General features: G+C 34.6%; 1 protein-coding gene across 1 annotated transcript in view; it reads right to left on the bottom strand.

The window, feature by feature from the left end:
* Positions 1–12,917, bottom strand: part of LOC149780777 (L-fucose kinase-like) — a 190,776-nt gene extending 177,859 nt beyond the window's left edge. Inside the window, exon 1 of the mRNA XM_089937854.1 lies at positions 12,843–12,917. The gene's annotated coding sequence lies outside the window, so the exon portion shown is untranslated. The remainder of the gene's footprint in view (positions 1–12,842) is intronic.
* Between the last annotated feature and the right edge of the window lie 2,160 nt (positions 12,918–15,077).

Genomic DNA, 15,077 nt, shown 5'->3' with positions numbered 1-15,077 from the left:
CAACATAGCATTTCCCAGTTGTGAATTTACTGTTGGAAAGTTATTAACAGTGAACAAAACTTGCCTTTCACACGTGAAAAAAATGTACAGAATAAGAAACTGGAGAAGGTAGATAAGATTTTGAAAGTTTGTTATATTCTGTACCAAGTTAAGCATATTTAGATATAAACACAGCATCTGCCTCAGATATGGGAGGTCACGGGTTTGAATCCCAGTCAAGTAAAACCAAAGACTTATAAACTGGTACTAGCAGCTGCCTCACTCAGCATTAAGATATTGTTGTTAGGACTGGTCAGCCTGGTGTCAGGATAATGTGACTGGGTGGGACATGATGCTACATATCAGCTTGTGAATGCAAATTCACATGCACACACACACATCACTAACAAACAAGCAGGTACTAGATATAATCACAGCATCTGCCTCAGCTCTTTTGCCTCTGAAATGAAATCAGGATTGATCGTTGTGCCATGCGCATTCCAGACTTAATTTAAGTAGTAATTTTCTGATCCTCAACTAAATCATGGACTGATGCAGACTTTGTGACTTCAAACTTCTTGTAGATACATGCTCTTATAGGATACCTTTTTTTATATCACTAACGCACACAAGCTATGGTCTATCTAGAAGATTATGATCAACTATAATCTTGTGAACTTTATATTAGTATTTCTTAATTTTCTCTGGTGTGTCTGATCTTTCACATAAAAATTGAAATGACACAATTAAAGGTCAGTTTAGAAGTTAAAATTTATATGGGAAATTCCCACTCCTTTTGAAACAAAGCAGGGGGGATGAATATAGAAAGGATTTAAGTAAGAAATGATAAGGTGTGATTGAAAACAAGGTGTGATTTTTTATCTATTTTATTGTTTATTTTTCATTGCAATTTTTAAGAAACGAAAGTGACTCACACATTTACATGTTCAAGAATAGACCCTGTATATACCTGATGTTCAAAGATGTCTTAGAGAATGCAAACATGAAGGGCCAGATATAGAAGTGTCAACCCCAACCCTCCCATAAACCCTATTCTTTAGATTTGTAATAGGTACACTTAAGTTAAGGGCAACTCTGAATGCTTATTCAGGGATTTTTCTACTATGTTTGAAATGGGGCCTGGTGACAATTCTGATTTTATAGATGGAAATTTAAGATACAATGCTCAATTTATGCTTTTAAGAAACAGATCAGATTAATGGCGTAATCATCTGCCTGACTCTGATCAGGAAGGGAAGTAACTAGTCAAAACAAGTTCCTCTGCTATGTCCACGGTTAGCTTTCTAAATCTTCTATGAGCTGCAATTTCTAAATAAACTGCATCAGATTTTTTCAAAGTTCGGATAGGGACATTTTTAATACTACCACTGGAAAAAAAATGGACAGTTTTGGGGCAGTGGTAATGGGGACAAATGTCTGCCCCTAACAGCTCAAGAAAAAAAACCATTAATTTGGTTGTAATAACTAAATTATCTGCTTTCCTGATGATTCAGGGTAATAATTTTGTACCTTTTTCTTTGGATACAGAATTAAAACAAAAGTAATAACTAGGTATTACACTATAATAACATTTAAATATAAAATTTCTCTAATTAAAATTATGTGAATCAAATTAAATCTAGAATTTAAAATCAATGTCATGTCTTTCTTTATCAAGACATTTTTTAAAATTATTATTATTATTTATTTATTATATTTCTATAAATATTTATCTCTGTACATATATTGTATGTGCAACATGCACTTCAAATTAAAAACATAGAAAGAAAGTAGCAATGAATTTGCATTATTAAGAAAAGTTTGGGGTTATACCCCTTAGAGCTTCCACAGTTTTCTTCAAAAGCTTGAAATACCAAATCATGTGATTGGGTTGTATTTGATGATTGCAGAAAAGTCATAAATAATGTAAGCAGAAAATGTGCATCTTGTTGACACATTCATTTCAGGGTCCAATTTTTTCCCCATTGAAAATTTATGTTCTTTATTGATCATTTAATAGCCCCATTTTTTGCTAAGCTTCTCCGTTACTTCAAATCTTGATTATCTTGACACACCTAGTTAGACTGAAACAATCACTATATGCCAATCAAACTGAATGCATGCTATTCAATGCATGACATACCAGAAGTGTGTCTGTGATCAAATCTTACATATATGAATTAATCTTATTAAAATTATCTTAAATGTGTGTGTATCATTTTGATTTTTAACATAACTTTTAAAGATTTTCAGTCATATCGCTATGATGTCTGCAGTGTGGCAGTTTATAGCAATGTCTAGCACTGGGGCATCATGCCGCAGACATGTAGCACCATGTCCCACCCAGTCACATATCCTGACACCAGGCCAACCAATCTTAACACTAACCTCTTAATGCTGAGCATTTTTATAAGTCTTTGATATGAATCAGCCGGGGTTCAAACCCACAACCTACTAACCACTAAGCCACCGGAGTGGTTCACCTTAAATGTAGGAGTCTTCATTTCTATTAAAGGGGTGGACAGTATAAGGCCTCTTTTGGCCCAAAAATTCACAAACTTTCAAAAATGTTGTTTTTCTGGCCAAAAATGAAATCAACATTTGACATGATAGGCACGTGTTAATGATCTCACATTTGGCCATACAATAGCCATTTTGTACTAAAGTTGGAGTTATTTGTAAAAATTTAGGTGGTCCACATGTGGCAATCAAATTCATATTTTGATAGATTATAAAAGTCTGCAGGAATAACCTAGAACATTTCTCTGATTGCCACATGAAGACCATGTGAAAAATTATCAAATTTAGCAGCAGTGCTCAATTGTACATTGCATCTTTACAAAAGTCAGATATTAACTACATATAAACTGACATTTCTGCCACAATGATTGCATAAATTAATTTTAATATATACTACAATAACTATATATCCAATCAGTGCCAGATTAAGGTCTTCCAGGGTCCCAAGCACCGAAAATATTATGGTGCTCCACTGGTACAAAATGTGAAACTAAAAAAAACACAATATTAAAAGCTAAAAAGGTGGGAAAATACCAGTGTCACCATCATTCCAAATAAAAATAAATGTACTTGCCGATCAAAATGGTCATATATAATTCATTCAATTATATCATCAACAATTAATTTGTGTTTGTGTGTGTGTTTTGGATTTTTAACATAGCTTTAAAAATTTTCCGATGCTACGATGTCTGCCGTGTGGCAGATTATAATGATGTCTAGCACTGAGGCATCAAGCTGCAGACATGAAGCATGATGTCCCATTATCCTGACACCAGGCTGACCAGTCCTAACACTAACCTCTTAATGCAGAGTGCCTAGTGAGGCAGCTATAAGTACCACTTTAAGAAGTCTTTAGTATGACTCAGCCAGGGTTCAAACCCAAGACTTCCAGCTTTTGAGGCAGATGCTCAAACCACTAGGCCACTGGAGTGGTCAACAATTAATTTGAATTTTATCTGGTGTCCCCTGCTGGGCTGGTGCCCTAAGCATAAGCTTAGTGTGCTTAATGGGTAATCCAACACTGTAACATGTACACATGCAGTAGAGTGAAACACTGAAATAAACATTTAATTTTTTTTGATCACAAGAAAAATTAAACGTGCATATGTTTGTCAAAAACCAAAAATTGTGCCATATTTCTGCATCTTTAGAAGACCTCACAAACTACCAGTGCAAATGAGAACATGTTTTATTTTTCGACAGAAGACAATTTTTAAAAAACCATTTAACATGTATGCAAATTTCAAACATATTCTTATCTGCACTCCTCCTTAACTAAAAGAAAAATAAGATAAACCATGTACTTAGCCCACACATTATATCCCTCTCCATATGGGCCACACAATTCGAGTATAAAGTAAGATAAACCATGTACCTAACCCACCCCTTATGTCCCTCTCCATATGGGCCACACAATTCAAGTATAAAGTAAGATAAACCATTATCCCACCCCTTATGTCCGTCTCCATATGGGCAACACAATTCAAGTATAAAGTAAGATAAACCACTAGCCCACCCCTTATGTCCCTCTCCATATGGGCCACACAATTCAAGTATAAAGTAAGATAAACCATGTACCTAACCCACCCCTTATGTCCCTCTCCATATGGGCCACACAATTCAAGTATAAAGTAAGATAAACCATTATCCCACCCCTTATGTCCGTCTCCATATGGGCAACACAATTCAAGTATAAAGTAAGATAAACCACTAGCCCACCCCTTATGTCCCTCTCCATATGGGCCACACAATTCAAGTATAAAAATAAACCATGTACCTAACCCACCCCTTATGTCCCTCTCTATATGGGCCAACAATTCAAGTATAAAGTAAGATAAACCACTAGCCCACCCCTTATGTCCCTCTCCATTTGGGCCACACAATTCAAGTATAAAGTAAGATAAACAATGTACCTAACCCACCTCTTATGTCTGTCTCCATATGGGCCACACAATTCAAGTATAAAGTAAGATAAACAATGTACCTAACCCACCTCTTATGTCCGTCTCCATATGGGCCACACAATTCAAGTATAAAGTAAGATAAACCACTAGCCCACCCCTTATGTCCCTCTCCATATGGGCCACACAATTCAAGTATAAAGTAAGACAAACCATGTACCTAACCCACCCCTTATGTCCATCTCCATATGGGCCACACAATTCAAGTATAAAGTAAGACAAACCACTAGCCCACCCCATATGTCTGCCTCCATATGGGCCACACAATTCAAGTATAAAGATAAACCACTAGCCCACCCCTTATGTCCCTCTCCATATGGGCCACACAATTCAAGTATAAAGTAAGATAAACCACTAGCCCATCCCTTATGTCCCTCTCCATATGGGCCACACAATTCAAGTACATGTATAAAGTAACACAAAAAGCCTTTATTCTCCTACTTTTTAAAAGAACCAATTGATCATCAAAAGTCACATCTCATTTGTATTATTTTCATATTTCTCGTATTGCCTTCTGGGACAGTCTGAATATTGGGATGAGGGTACTTAAGTGGTGCATGAAAGAAGTCGACCCACAACAACATCAACAACAAAAAACAGCTTACGGTATTATTTTACTAATGGGGACTAAAAACTAATGGAAATAATAATACAGTGTCTCTTTGCTGGATTTTGAATGTTATTCACCTGTCTTTTTTATCATATAATTTAAAATGTATATGCATGTTGCTTGTATATGTGCTTGTGGATCATCAGAATGGGACAAGATGGTCTACCATAGATGCTCCAGTTTTTAAAAATCTAATTATATACAGTTCAATTGCAGGCCTCACCACTGGCAGAAAATCCTCCTTATCCTTGAGTGAACAGCCTGTTTTAAAAAAGTCTTGATGTCCCTGGATTCTTTGTGTGTGCATGTGCATGCATGTTCAGCCAAGTACACACACACATGAATGTGTAAATTCTTCTTATGCACGAACTCCATACTGATGCAAATATTATAAAATCTGGACAGTTTTTACACCAGAAACTTTGCCAATTTTGCTGTTTAATTGCTCGATATATCGATATAACATTCATATAAAAGTGGTGTACATCATTTCAAGGTTTAGTTTAATGTTTCCATACTAACAAGTACTGTATGACCTTTCTTATTGAAGGACAAGAGTTCAGAAATACAAACTTCATAAAAAGAAAATGTTATGGCGTATATTTGTATAGTTACAATGCACCATCATTAATTTCCTTCTTCTTTAACATAAAATTTAAACAATTTGGGAAATAAATGTGATACTGTAATATGGCATGATTTTCTAAAAAAAACTAATGTATCAATGTATAAATGTATCAAATTGATATCCTCAGTCAGTGAACAAAAATGTGCTGCATATGTTAAATATGTGCCTCACACACACTTTATAGTTACATGTATTGTACTCTCTATCCCTTTCTCTTATAAACTTGACAGTAAAATATCAAATTTTAGGATCAATCATCAGAACGAATACTTTTGTTTCAATTATTAATAACGTATGTGAAGCTCCCCCCCCACAACAATGGGTAAACAAAACAGCTTACATCACTGACATTTTGAACGTTTTACAGTTTTCTTGACACATTATTAACATTCAGCTATTATTAATATACAAAGTATATGCATACATTTTTTTTCTGAAATAAAAGATCAAGATATACATCAACTGTCTTTTCTAGAATATGACTGAAAGTCAGCACTAAGCATATTCATAGACATAAGGTTCTAAATGAAAACAAAAATCTGTGTCATGGTTAATCAACCAAATCTAATGGAAATATATATGTGGACATCATTTCTACATTGTTTCAAAATAATAAAAAAGTGTTATGATTCTTATCATTCACTTTTATGCATATTGCATGCAAATGCACAATTTAGGTTATATATTTGTTTGCAAAATGTGTGAAAGGAGCTTTCCATCCTACATATCAATCATCCTCAAATATAAGTACAACAACAGAGAAGAAAACCATGTAATTTAATGGTTAATTTCCTTTATTAACAGCAGTCCAGGATAACAATCAAATATATATTTAACGACGAGAGAGTGGCATATTTTTTCTCTATAAGTTTCATCAGGATCTAATTATAGAACGAAAATTTACTCTGACAGTAACCATCTGAATGATAACCTTTTTATTTACCATGTTCACACGCATTTCTCAAATTTCTTCCAACGCAATGACTTGTTACAAGCACTGTTGGTGGTCTTAAGTATGTACAAATAGCCTCATGTAATAAAAAGCATGCTAAGTCATCTGAATTGCTATCACAACACAAATCACTGATCTATCTGGAGTCTAGTTCACAACTTATTATAGACTGTCCTGATCTTCTATAACTTAGTTACGGGTGTGTTCAAAGTGTTTCATAAGAAGTTGCACAGTTACAATAGAAAAATAACACAGGCTCAACGGGCACCTGTCTCTGCCCTACAATGTAAGACTTTGAACCATAGGTTTGTGCAGGGTACCTAGTACCTGATACGTGGGTCGGTGGTTCTTTCCGGGGTTTTCCCGGGTTCTTCCTCCACTGTTAATACTGGCCGCCATGTATAGCCTATCTTGTGCTGAAAAATAGCATTAAACCCTATAACAACAACAACAACAAGAAGTACCTGATACAGTCCTACAATGTAAGACGTATCACATGTTATTTATGTTTTAGTGCTCCAAAACATGAAATACGTCTTACAATGTAGCACCAGTCCTACATGTAAGACGTAACACATGTTATTTATGTTTTAGTGCTACATCCCTGATGCTCAAAACATAAATATCAGTGTCGAGGTCTTATATGTAGGATTAACTGTAGCACAGGAGTGCAGGCACTTGATTTATGGGGAAGCCAATGAAAACACACTTCCAATTAACATTGTGTTAATCGGGAGTGTGTTATTGTTGGTTTACCCATGAATCAAGTACCTGTGATTTCATCGTATTTTACTGATAAAGCTTCAGACTCCTGTGATTGCAGGACTAGCATCTGATAGTACATCAACACTATTTTTTTAAGTGAACACTTTAATAACATTATACGCATATCATACAACCTGAAAGAAAAAATTACAAAAGCATTTTCCTGCTTTTACACGGTAATGGGTCAGAAAGGATCGGTACAGGAAAGACCCAGGTTAAAAAGGCCTGGTCCAGAAAGGCCAGTAATGGGTCAGAAAGAACCTGGACATAAAAGGCCTGGGTTAAAAAGGACATTTTAAAAGATTGATTAATAATAATAATAAAAGAAGTAGAAGAAGACAGCTTTTCTACAATACACATATCTATTGACTTCTAAGTCAATGACATTTTTAAATATATTGCTAAAACACTGAAGCACTGGTCAGTGATGATGAACACCAAGACTAAAATAAAGCACTGATAGCAAACAGCAGACCTTTACAGATTACACAGATTATAGTACCAGGAAAGAATCGCAGTCACATTATACTTTTCACACTCCCGTTACTTGTTTTCTATCTCAGATTAATTTAATATGTTAGGAAACTTTGATAATAACAATTAAAAGGCAAATGCAAGTCTCTAAAATCACAACCCTTTCCCATGCCTCCAGTCTCAACAGAGCTTGATGTGTTATATGACTTTAAGTTTTTGTAGCGATTACTGAGATCCTGCTGAGTGAACTACCCCAGGCGATTATAAGTAAACTTCAGGTGTATGATACTTGTGCCTCTTTTGTCTCTTCACTCATAACATTTTCTTCATCATCATTTATACTTTTTTTTCCATTACATATATCTTTTAATGAACTTTCCTTATTTTACGTTTTCTGATATTTTCAATATCTTCAACATGAACAATTTATGTATCTTTCAAATTTACTGTGACTTTATCTATGGATGAAGATTCTGAAGCTACTGACCTTGGATTACACACTTATATAACGATATCATTGCCATTTTATTTAAAAAAGAGAAAATGGATGAATATGCAATATTCATAGATCTCACATTATAGTTTCTGGACCCACAATGGAGAGATGCTCGATTGCTTTCATGTAATTTTCTCACAAAAGCTCAACTGCAGGGCTCGAATTTAACACAAATTTCTTTTTAGCCAGAAGGACTAGTACATTGAGAAATTTACTAGTCCTGCCAAATCTTTACTAGTCCTGTTCACAAAACAATGTCACACAGCTTTCATGTACTTTTACCATTCAATTTTAAAGTTCGAACAAACCATAACAAAACTGGATGTTTTCTGTGTTTGTTTTTGTGAATTGTGTACACCAGTTACACCACATAACGTTCCTTTCCTCGTCATAATTCAGCCATTCCCTGTCTTTTGTCCATTTCTTCTGAAATTTTCCATTACACTTTTCCCTATTATAAGAATTATTCCTCATCATTCTCATTCAACTTTTGTTTTTTTTCCGGTGGCTGAACACCTTCTATCAAATGCCACATTTTGCCTGTCTTATAAGGAGGTAATTGTGCCTTGTTTTGAAATACGAGATGTTATAGTATAGCTGACATAAATTATTTAAAGCAAGAAAGGGAATGGCACAGTGTCCTTTATATAAGAAAGTCAGAGCAAGAAACACGTTTCAAAACATGTGTCTTTGCCCCCTCCCAGAATTAAATGGCCTCTCCCTAACAAAGACTTAACTTCAGCAGATTTTCTGCATGATCAAAGCAGTGGCTATTGTAAACACCATTATAAAATAGCATCAGAAGCTAGTGTTAGTTTCAGCATGGAAAAGGTATGTTCCCATCAAATGAAGCCATCTGACACTCGGCGCGTTGTATTTAACAGCTCCAATTACAGTATCATAAGTCGTAAGTTTGGTAATTGTTCCTAATTAATCGAACCTCAATGTATTATTGAAATTAATAATAAGGCAGAAAATTTTCAAATCTTAGATGCCCAAGGTCAGAGATTTTAATACCCAACAAATGTACGACATTCTGATTGGATAGCTCCACGTGTATTCAATTATTTGTTCATTCTTGTAAGGGAAAAATATAAAAACTATTCTTGTCATCATAGAAAAAGTAGTTGTATGGAAAGGATGTGTCAATAACGTAATCGTAATAAATTTATCTAATTCTTACAATTATTTTGATGGAAATGTAAAATATGTAGTTTCCTGTTTGTGACTGATGGAGCATTTGGGTATCAAGCAAAAAAAACCAACTTAAACAAAAAAAAAACATGCAAAATAATTTCTTTGAATAGTTTTTGCCATGTTCTTTTGTGTGGTATATAGCTTTGTAGTTTGTTACTGTGGTCGAGTGAATAAAGTGTGAAACGTCATTTTTTCATTTAATTCATTATCAGATTAATTAGGATCAATTACCAAACTTCCATTGTTAATTACAGGACCATAATTTGCACTGTTAAGTGAAATGCACAAGATCAGATGGATTCTTGTTATAGAAACGCACCTTTCCAAGGCAGAAATTGACTTCATCTTCTCATGCTAATATTTTATGACTGTTTACAATGGCCACTGCTTTGATTCTACAGAACATCTTCTAAGTCAAGTCTTTATTATGGAATGGCATAAACAAATGCTGACTATTGATAACCAAAACTTACCAGCCCATGAGACTATTAACATTATGAAAGTTACTAGTCTGACAGGAAATCTGCTAGCCTCAGGCTAGCGGACTACTGCTAATTTTGAGCCCTCAATTGCACCATACATTTCTGTAACAGTTGCTGATACAATAATGCAGTAAACTGAAATCAAAATTTGGCTTATATGTAGTATTAAATCAAAATGTTTAAACTTTGCATCACACATACAGTTCCATAATTGAACTTCTCTTTAATCATGTATTTATGATGTTGTATGTGATTCTTTTCTTTTCTTGAATGTCCAATAAAATTATCTGTTCTTATGAGACTTTCTGATAGTCACATAATTGATCTCGAGTTGTTACACTGTGTTTCAACATTATTTTCTACCCAGCTTTTTTACGTTTTGTGATCTACACTAGGAAAATAAAGGCTTGGAAATTATGAATTAATTTTGACAGCCACTGTGTGCAATTCTGTTGTGTTGTAATTTTTTTTTGCTGAAAAGTCAATACCTATTAGTGATAACAACATAACTAGAGGGTGCTTCAGTCGGGCTGAGAGGGTATTCCTCTTTACGGGCTCCCATTCTTTTAAATTTAATTGGATAATTTCATGAATAATGAGAACAGTTTACATGATAACATGCACAAATGAAACCATCTGGCTTTTCTTTTAAACTCTACGTTATTGCTAAGAATTTGATATGGCTCAGAATAATTTCATGAAAAATCCACAAACGTGTGGATCATGGAGGGTTTCACATGGGAGAGGTTTTATTTGTGTATCTAAATATAGAATGTGCCCAAAATATTGTGGTACTTACCTTCGTTTCATGAGAATAGGGTTGCATTATAACATACCCTCCGTCTCATCTTTAAACCAGAAATGTGTCAGTTCTCTCCCTTGAGCATCTGGTACAGGTAGCAACCACAGAATTTGACATTTTATCAATAAAATACAAAGAAAACTGTGACAACATGAAATCACCTTATCAGTATAATAAATATACATATATTTATAGTACACTAAGGTGATTTATTGAACTGGTAGTTTACTGACAAAACGTCAGACTCCTTTGGTAGCAACTATATACTCAATGAATATAAATATCCTTGCTACTGCTACCTGTAACCAGCAGTTTGTTTTTATTATTACTGCCACAAAATAGTATAAAACCTGCTCGATACCTTTGGATATGAAATTAATGTAGTAGTAAAAAAGATCAATACAAATTTATACTTGTATTTTCACAGATGAGATGTGATTGTTTTCTGTTTGAAGAATAGGATAAACCCAACCTGTGATAATTTAAAAGAAACTTTTGAAGTTTTAAGGTTACTCACAGCTTAGGCTGTTTTAATATCCATACCCTCTGCATAAACATCTTCATTTGTCTGTGATTTTATTATTATTTTACACTGTTTAAAAAAAATAAGTTAATATTGTTATGACAAAAAAATGCCAACACAATCCAACTATGCAATAAAGCAACTGGAAAATAAATAAATAAATAAATAAATAAATAGAAAAAGTATATAAGTACTGTATTTAACTTTTCACAGGAAATATTAGAGAAAAATAAATATTTTATGTAAACTTTCAGTAATAAAAACAATATTTTTTGATGAATTAGTCTAAACAAATTCTAATACAGGTAGGCATTTAAAAGGAATAAATACCTGGATTGTCTTGTTACATTGTCCTTTTAGATTTCTTTTGAAAGGTATGGAGGCCGATGTTACCAATCCCTTTTGTGTTTAACTTTCACATGAATAAAACAAGCTTTATACATAATTTGGCTTTTGGATTGGACATACACTCATAACTGTAAATTCTGAGTAATTAAAGCTGCAAATTCTGGATTGGCAGAGGCACATTTCCACAAAATTTCCTTTTATATACCACATACATTTGTAAATAATGCCTCAAGAACAGTCTGGTTATATTTTCTAGTGATTGCTTCATTAATTAACCCCAAAAAACTTTCCATTACTGGATTTATTTTCAATATATACATGTACAAAAAATGCTCACATTTTGGAGAAATCTTTTTTTTTGCTGGCAATAAAATAAGTTGCTTGCACTTGCTATGAGCAAAAACCATGAAAAGGAATATACTTTATTTGCTAATTTGTTATTTCTGATGCTTTGACCTTCTCAAAAATACCATATTTATTAACCTGAGATGAAATTCTAAATTTGGCCTATTATCCCTAAATCTATGTATGCATGTTTTTATAGTTCGGTGATTATTTGTTGCGGTTATTGCAGAATTGTTTATATATTTTGCTGTTAAATTTATCTGACAACCATTATGTGCAATATTGTAGTATTTTATGTATTTTAATATTCATGCATTAGCAATAGTTCTTGTTATTATTAACAAATTTATAAATCTGAAATGGAATTAGCGTTTGTTTGTTTTTTGTTGCTTATTCTAGTTAGACATGATATATTTTCTTCTTTTTGTCTTTCTATCTCAACATAACAATTTTGTTGTTGTGATTATATATATTTATATATAAATAACCTCTTAATTCTCTTCCAATTTTGACGACTTTCATTGCAACCAAAACGCAGTAACAGTGCCTACAAGGCACAGATTATAGGAAATGTCTATTTAAAGCATAAATTATAATCAAAAAAAAAAAAAATTACGCATACACATGTATTGACGATACTGAATGTATGTGCAACAGAAAGAGTCAATAGTCTTCGCCTTTTAAGCACTAGCCTGTTTTGATCGTGGGTCTTTTTGGTACCGGTCCGTTTTGACCCTGATCCCATTTACAATTGCAATACCTGTCTTAAATCTGTTGCATCATGCAAACAGTTCAAGGCTTGCTGCTCACTGTCACACACCCTCTAACATCCCCGATAAGTGAACAACACCGGAACCGTTTAATATCTGGTTGCATACAGATCACCTCAATGGAGGAGAGCTTCTTTTCTCGTTGTCTGGTTCCGGATCTCACCTAAAAACGCATTAATTTAAGTAGTAATGGGGGCACACAAGGAACAATGAAAAATCTAGTCAAAAAGGTTGTGGGCAACTCTACGGACAAGGGGAATTCAACATGGGAAATGTAACATAGGAATGTAGAGGGATAATGGATTGGGCATGTCTACGGACAATGGGAATTACCATTACAAAACCCCTTGGGTCTGTCTACGGACAATCCTTTTCAGCAGACCCTGGGCCTGTCTACGGACAAGATTCTTTATAGACAAAAGGTCGGGCCTGTCTACGGACAAGGGAATGGATTGATTTTTTTTATAGGACTAATAGGCAGGGTGGGTAAACAAAGAATTTATAACACGTACAATATACAAATAAAAACAACTATACAAAAAATAAAAAAAAAATTTATTCAAGAAAGCAAATCTTTATAGATATATAACTTATACAACATAGATCATGCAAACACAAACAATTATGCAACTAACTAAACAAAAATAGGCAAGAAAGCAATCTTTTCGAGATATATGAGTGGCCCTAAAAAGGGCCTATGGGTTCTTCTTCTGTTTTCTCCAGTTCTGCCACCATCTCATCACTTTGTCAATCGTTCCTTTCTTCTTCTTTTCTGTCTCTTGAATCCAGTCAGGACGCCCAACAATCTAAATTTTTCCTGTATCTTAATCCAGTTGTCACTCGGTCTTTCAAACTCCTCATTTTTCTTTCTGTTTTCTTTGTTCTTTCTTTCTTTAGCCCGGTTATCTTTAATCTTCTTCACCTCTTCTTCCATCACTTTTCTCATCATTTCTTCTCCTTTCTTAAGTTAGTCCACTCCCCACTTCACAAATGACCACTCTGTCAAATAAATATGTCTTCTAGAAAGTACCTGATTTTCATGGCATTATCAAGTGCCTCCTTCAAGGTTCCCACTCTCACATATTTTGGTTTAAAGAAACCTATTAACTTTTCTACTTCCTCCTCTATCATGCCTTTTACCAGATCCATGGCTACTTTCAGGCTGCTTACTTGACTAGTCACAAAGTCTATGGTAACTGGATACCGCCATTCATGTTCAAGCCTTTCTAGCACATTGGCTACATCCATCATCCAGTACCAACAGTCCTTCAATTTGTTGAACAAATATATTGCCATCTTCGTTTATTCAATGGTGAATGACGCGAACGATCGGTCGGTCGGTCGTTTCAATTAAAGTCGTGTTCGCCCTTGCGGGCATGTACGACTAGTTAATTTCCCGTTTGGGAATACATCTGATTTTTTCGAGGAGGAAGGAATAGTGCCACTTCCCCAACACATGAATGCACTTTGGAAGTGCTATTTGATTAGTCCGATTTGGAGACTTTGATGTCTCACTGGACTCGTGGTGAGTGGGAATGGCCCACAAGCACTCACTTATATGGTACATGTGTGGCAGTGGCAAAGGTATGTCGGACCGAGTGGAAGGGATGCGCACTACATCCGGAATCGATTTTGTTGTACCCCGGTTTCCGAATAGTAAATGGCGTCGTTTTGCCGTATTTGTAATTTGGAAAATCATTTGTGCTCTTTATAGGATAGGGTAGAGATGTCATGACGAGTCTCCTAGTCTGTTTAATTTTGGGGGTTTCTAGTCTAATAATTAGGTGTTTCGTCTTGTGCGGGGTGCCTGATGACTGAGATTTAGTCACCTTATAGTTCTAATTTTTGAAGGACATATTTCCTAATTATGTAATTTGGTGCCACATTGTGTAGCTGGTCCTGATGGCTTTGGGTTATTGGCCACCTATAGGTCTAATTGTGGGTTCTTACTTTAATTTCTAACCAGTTTATAAATCAATTCGTTGCCGCATTGTGCAGCGGGCCCTGGTGGCTCAGATTTAAGCCACCTTATAGTATCTAAGTTTGTTGGCCAGTTTTAATTCGTGTATTTTAAGACGATTCGTCATGCCTTAAGTTGTAGGAAAGAGCAGATAGATGTTTTTAGTATGAGTATGATGGTTACTTAATTACCGATCACCTATTGTATTGCTTAATTGATTATACATTTGGACGACTCAGGGTGCTGAAGTGGGTGATAGGTGAAG

The sequence above is a fragment of the Sinohyriopsis cumingii genome, chromosome 16 (assembly GCF_028554795.1).
Source record: "Sinohyriopsis cumingii isolate HCF-2022 chromosome 16, ASM2855479v2, whole genome shotgun sequence".
Lineage (NCBI taxonomy): Eukaryota > Metazoa > Mollusca > Bivalvia > Unionida > Unionidae > Sinohyriopsis > Sinohyriopsis cumingii.
This window is presented reverse-complemented; position numbering and strand designations above follow the sequence as displayed.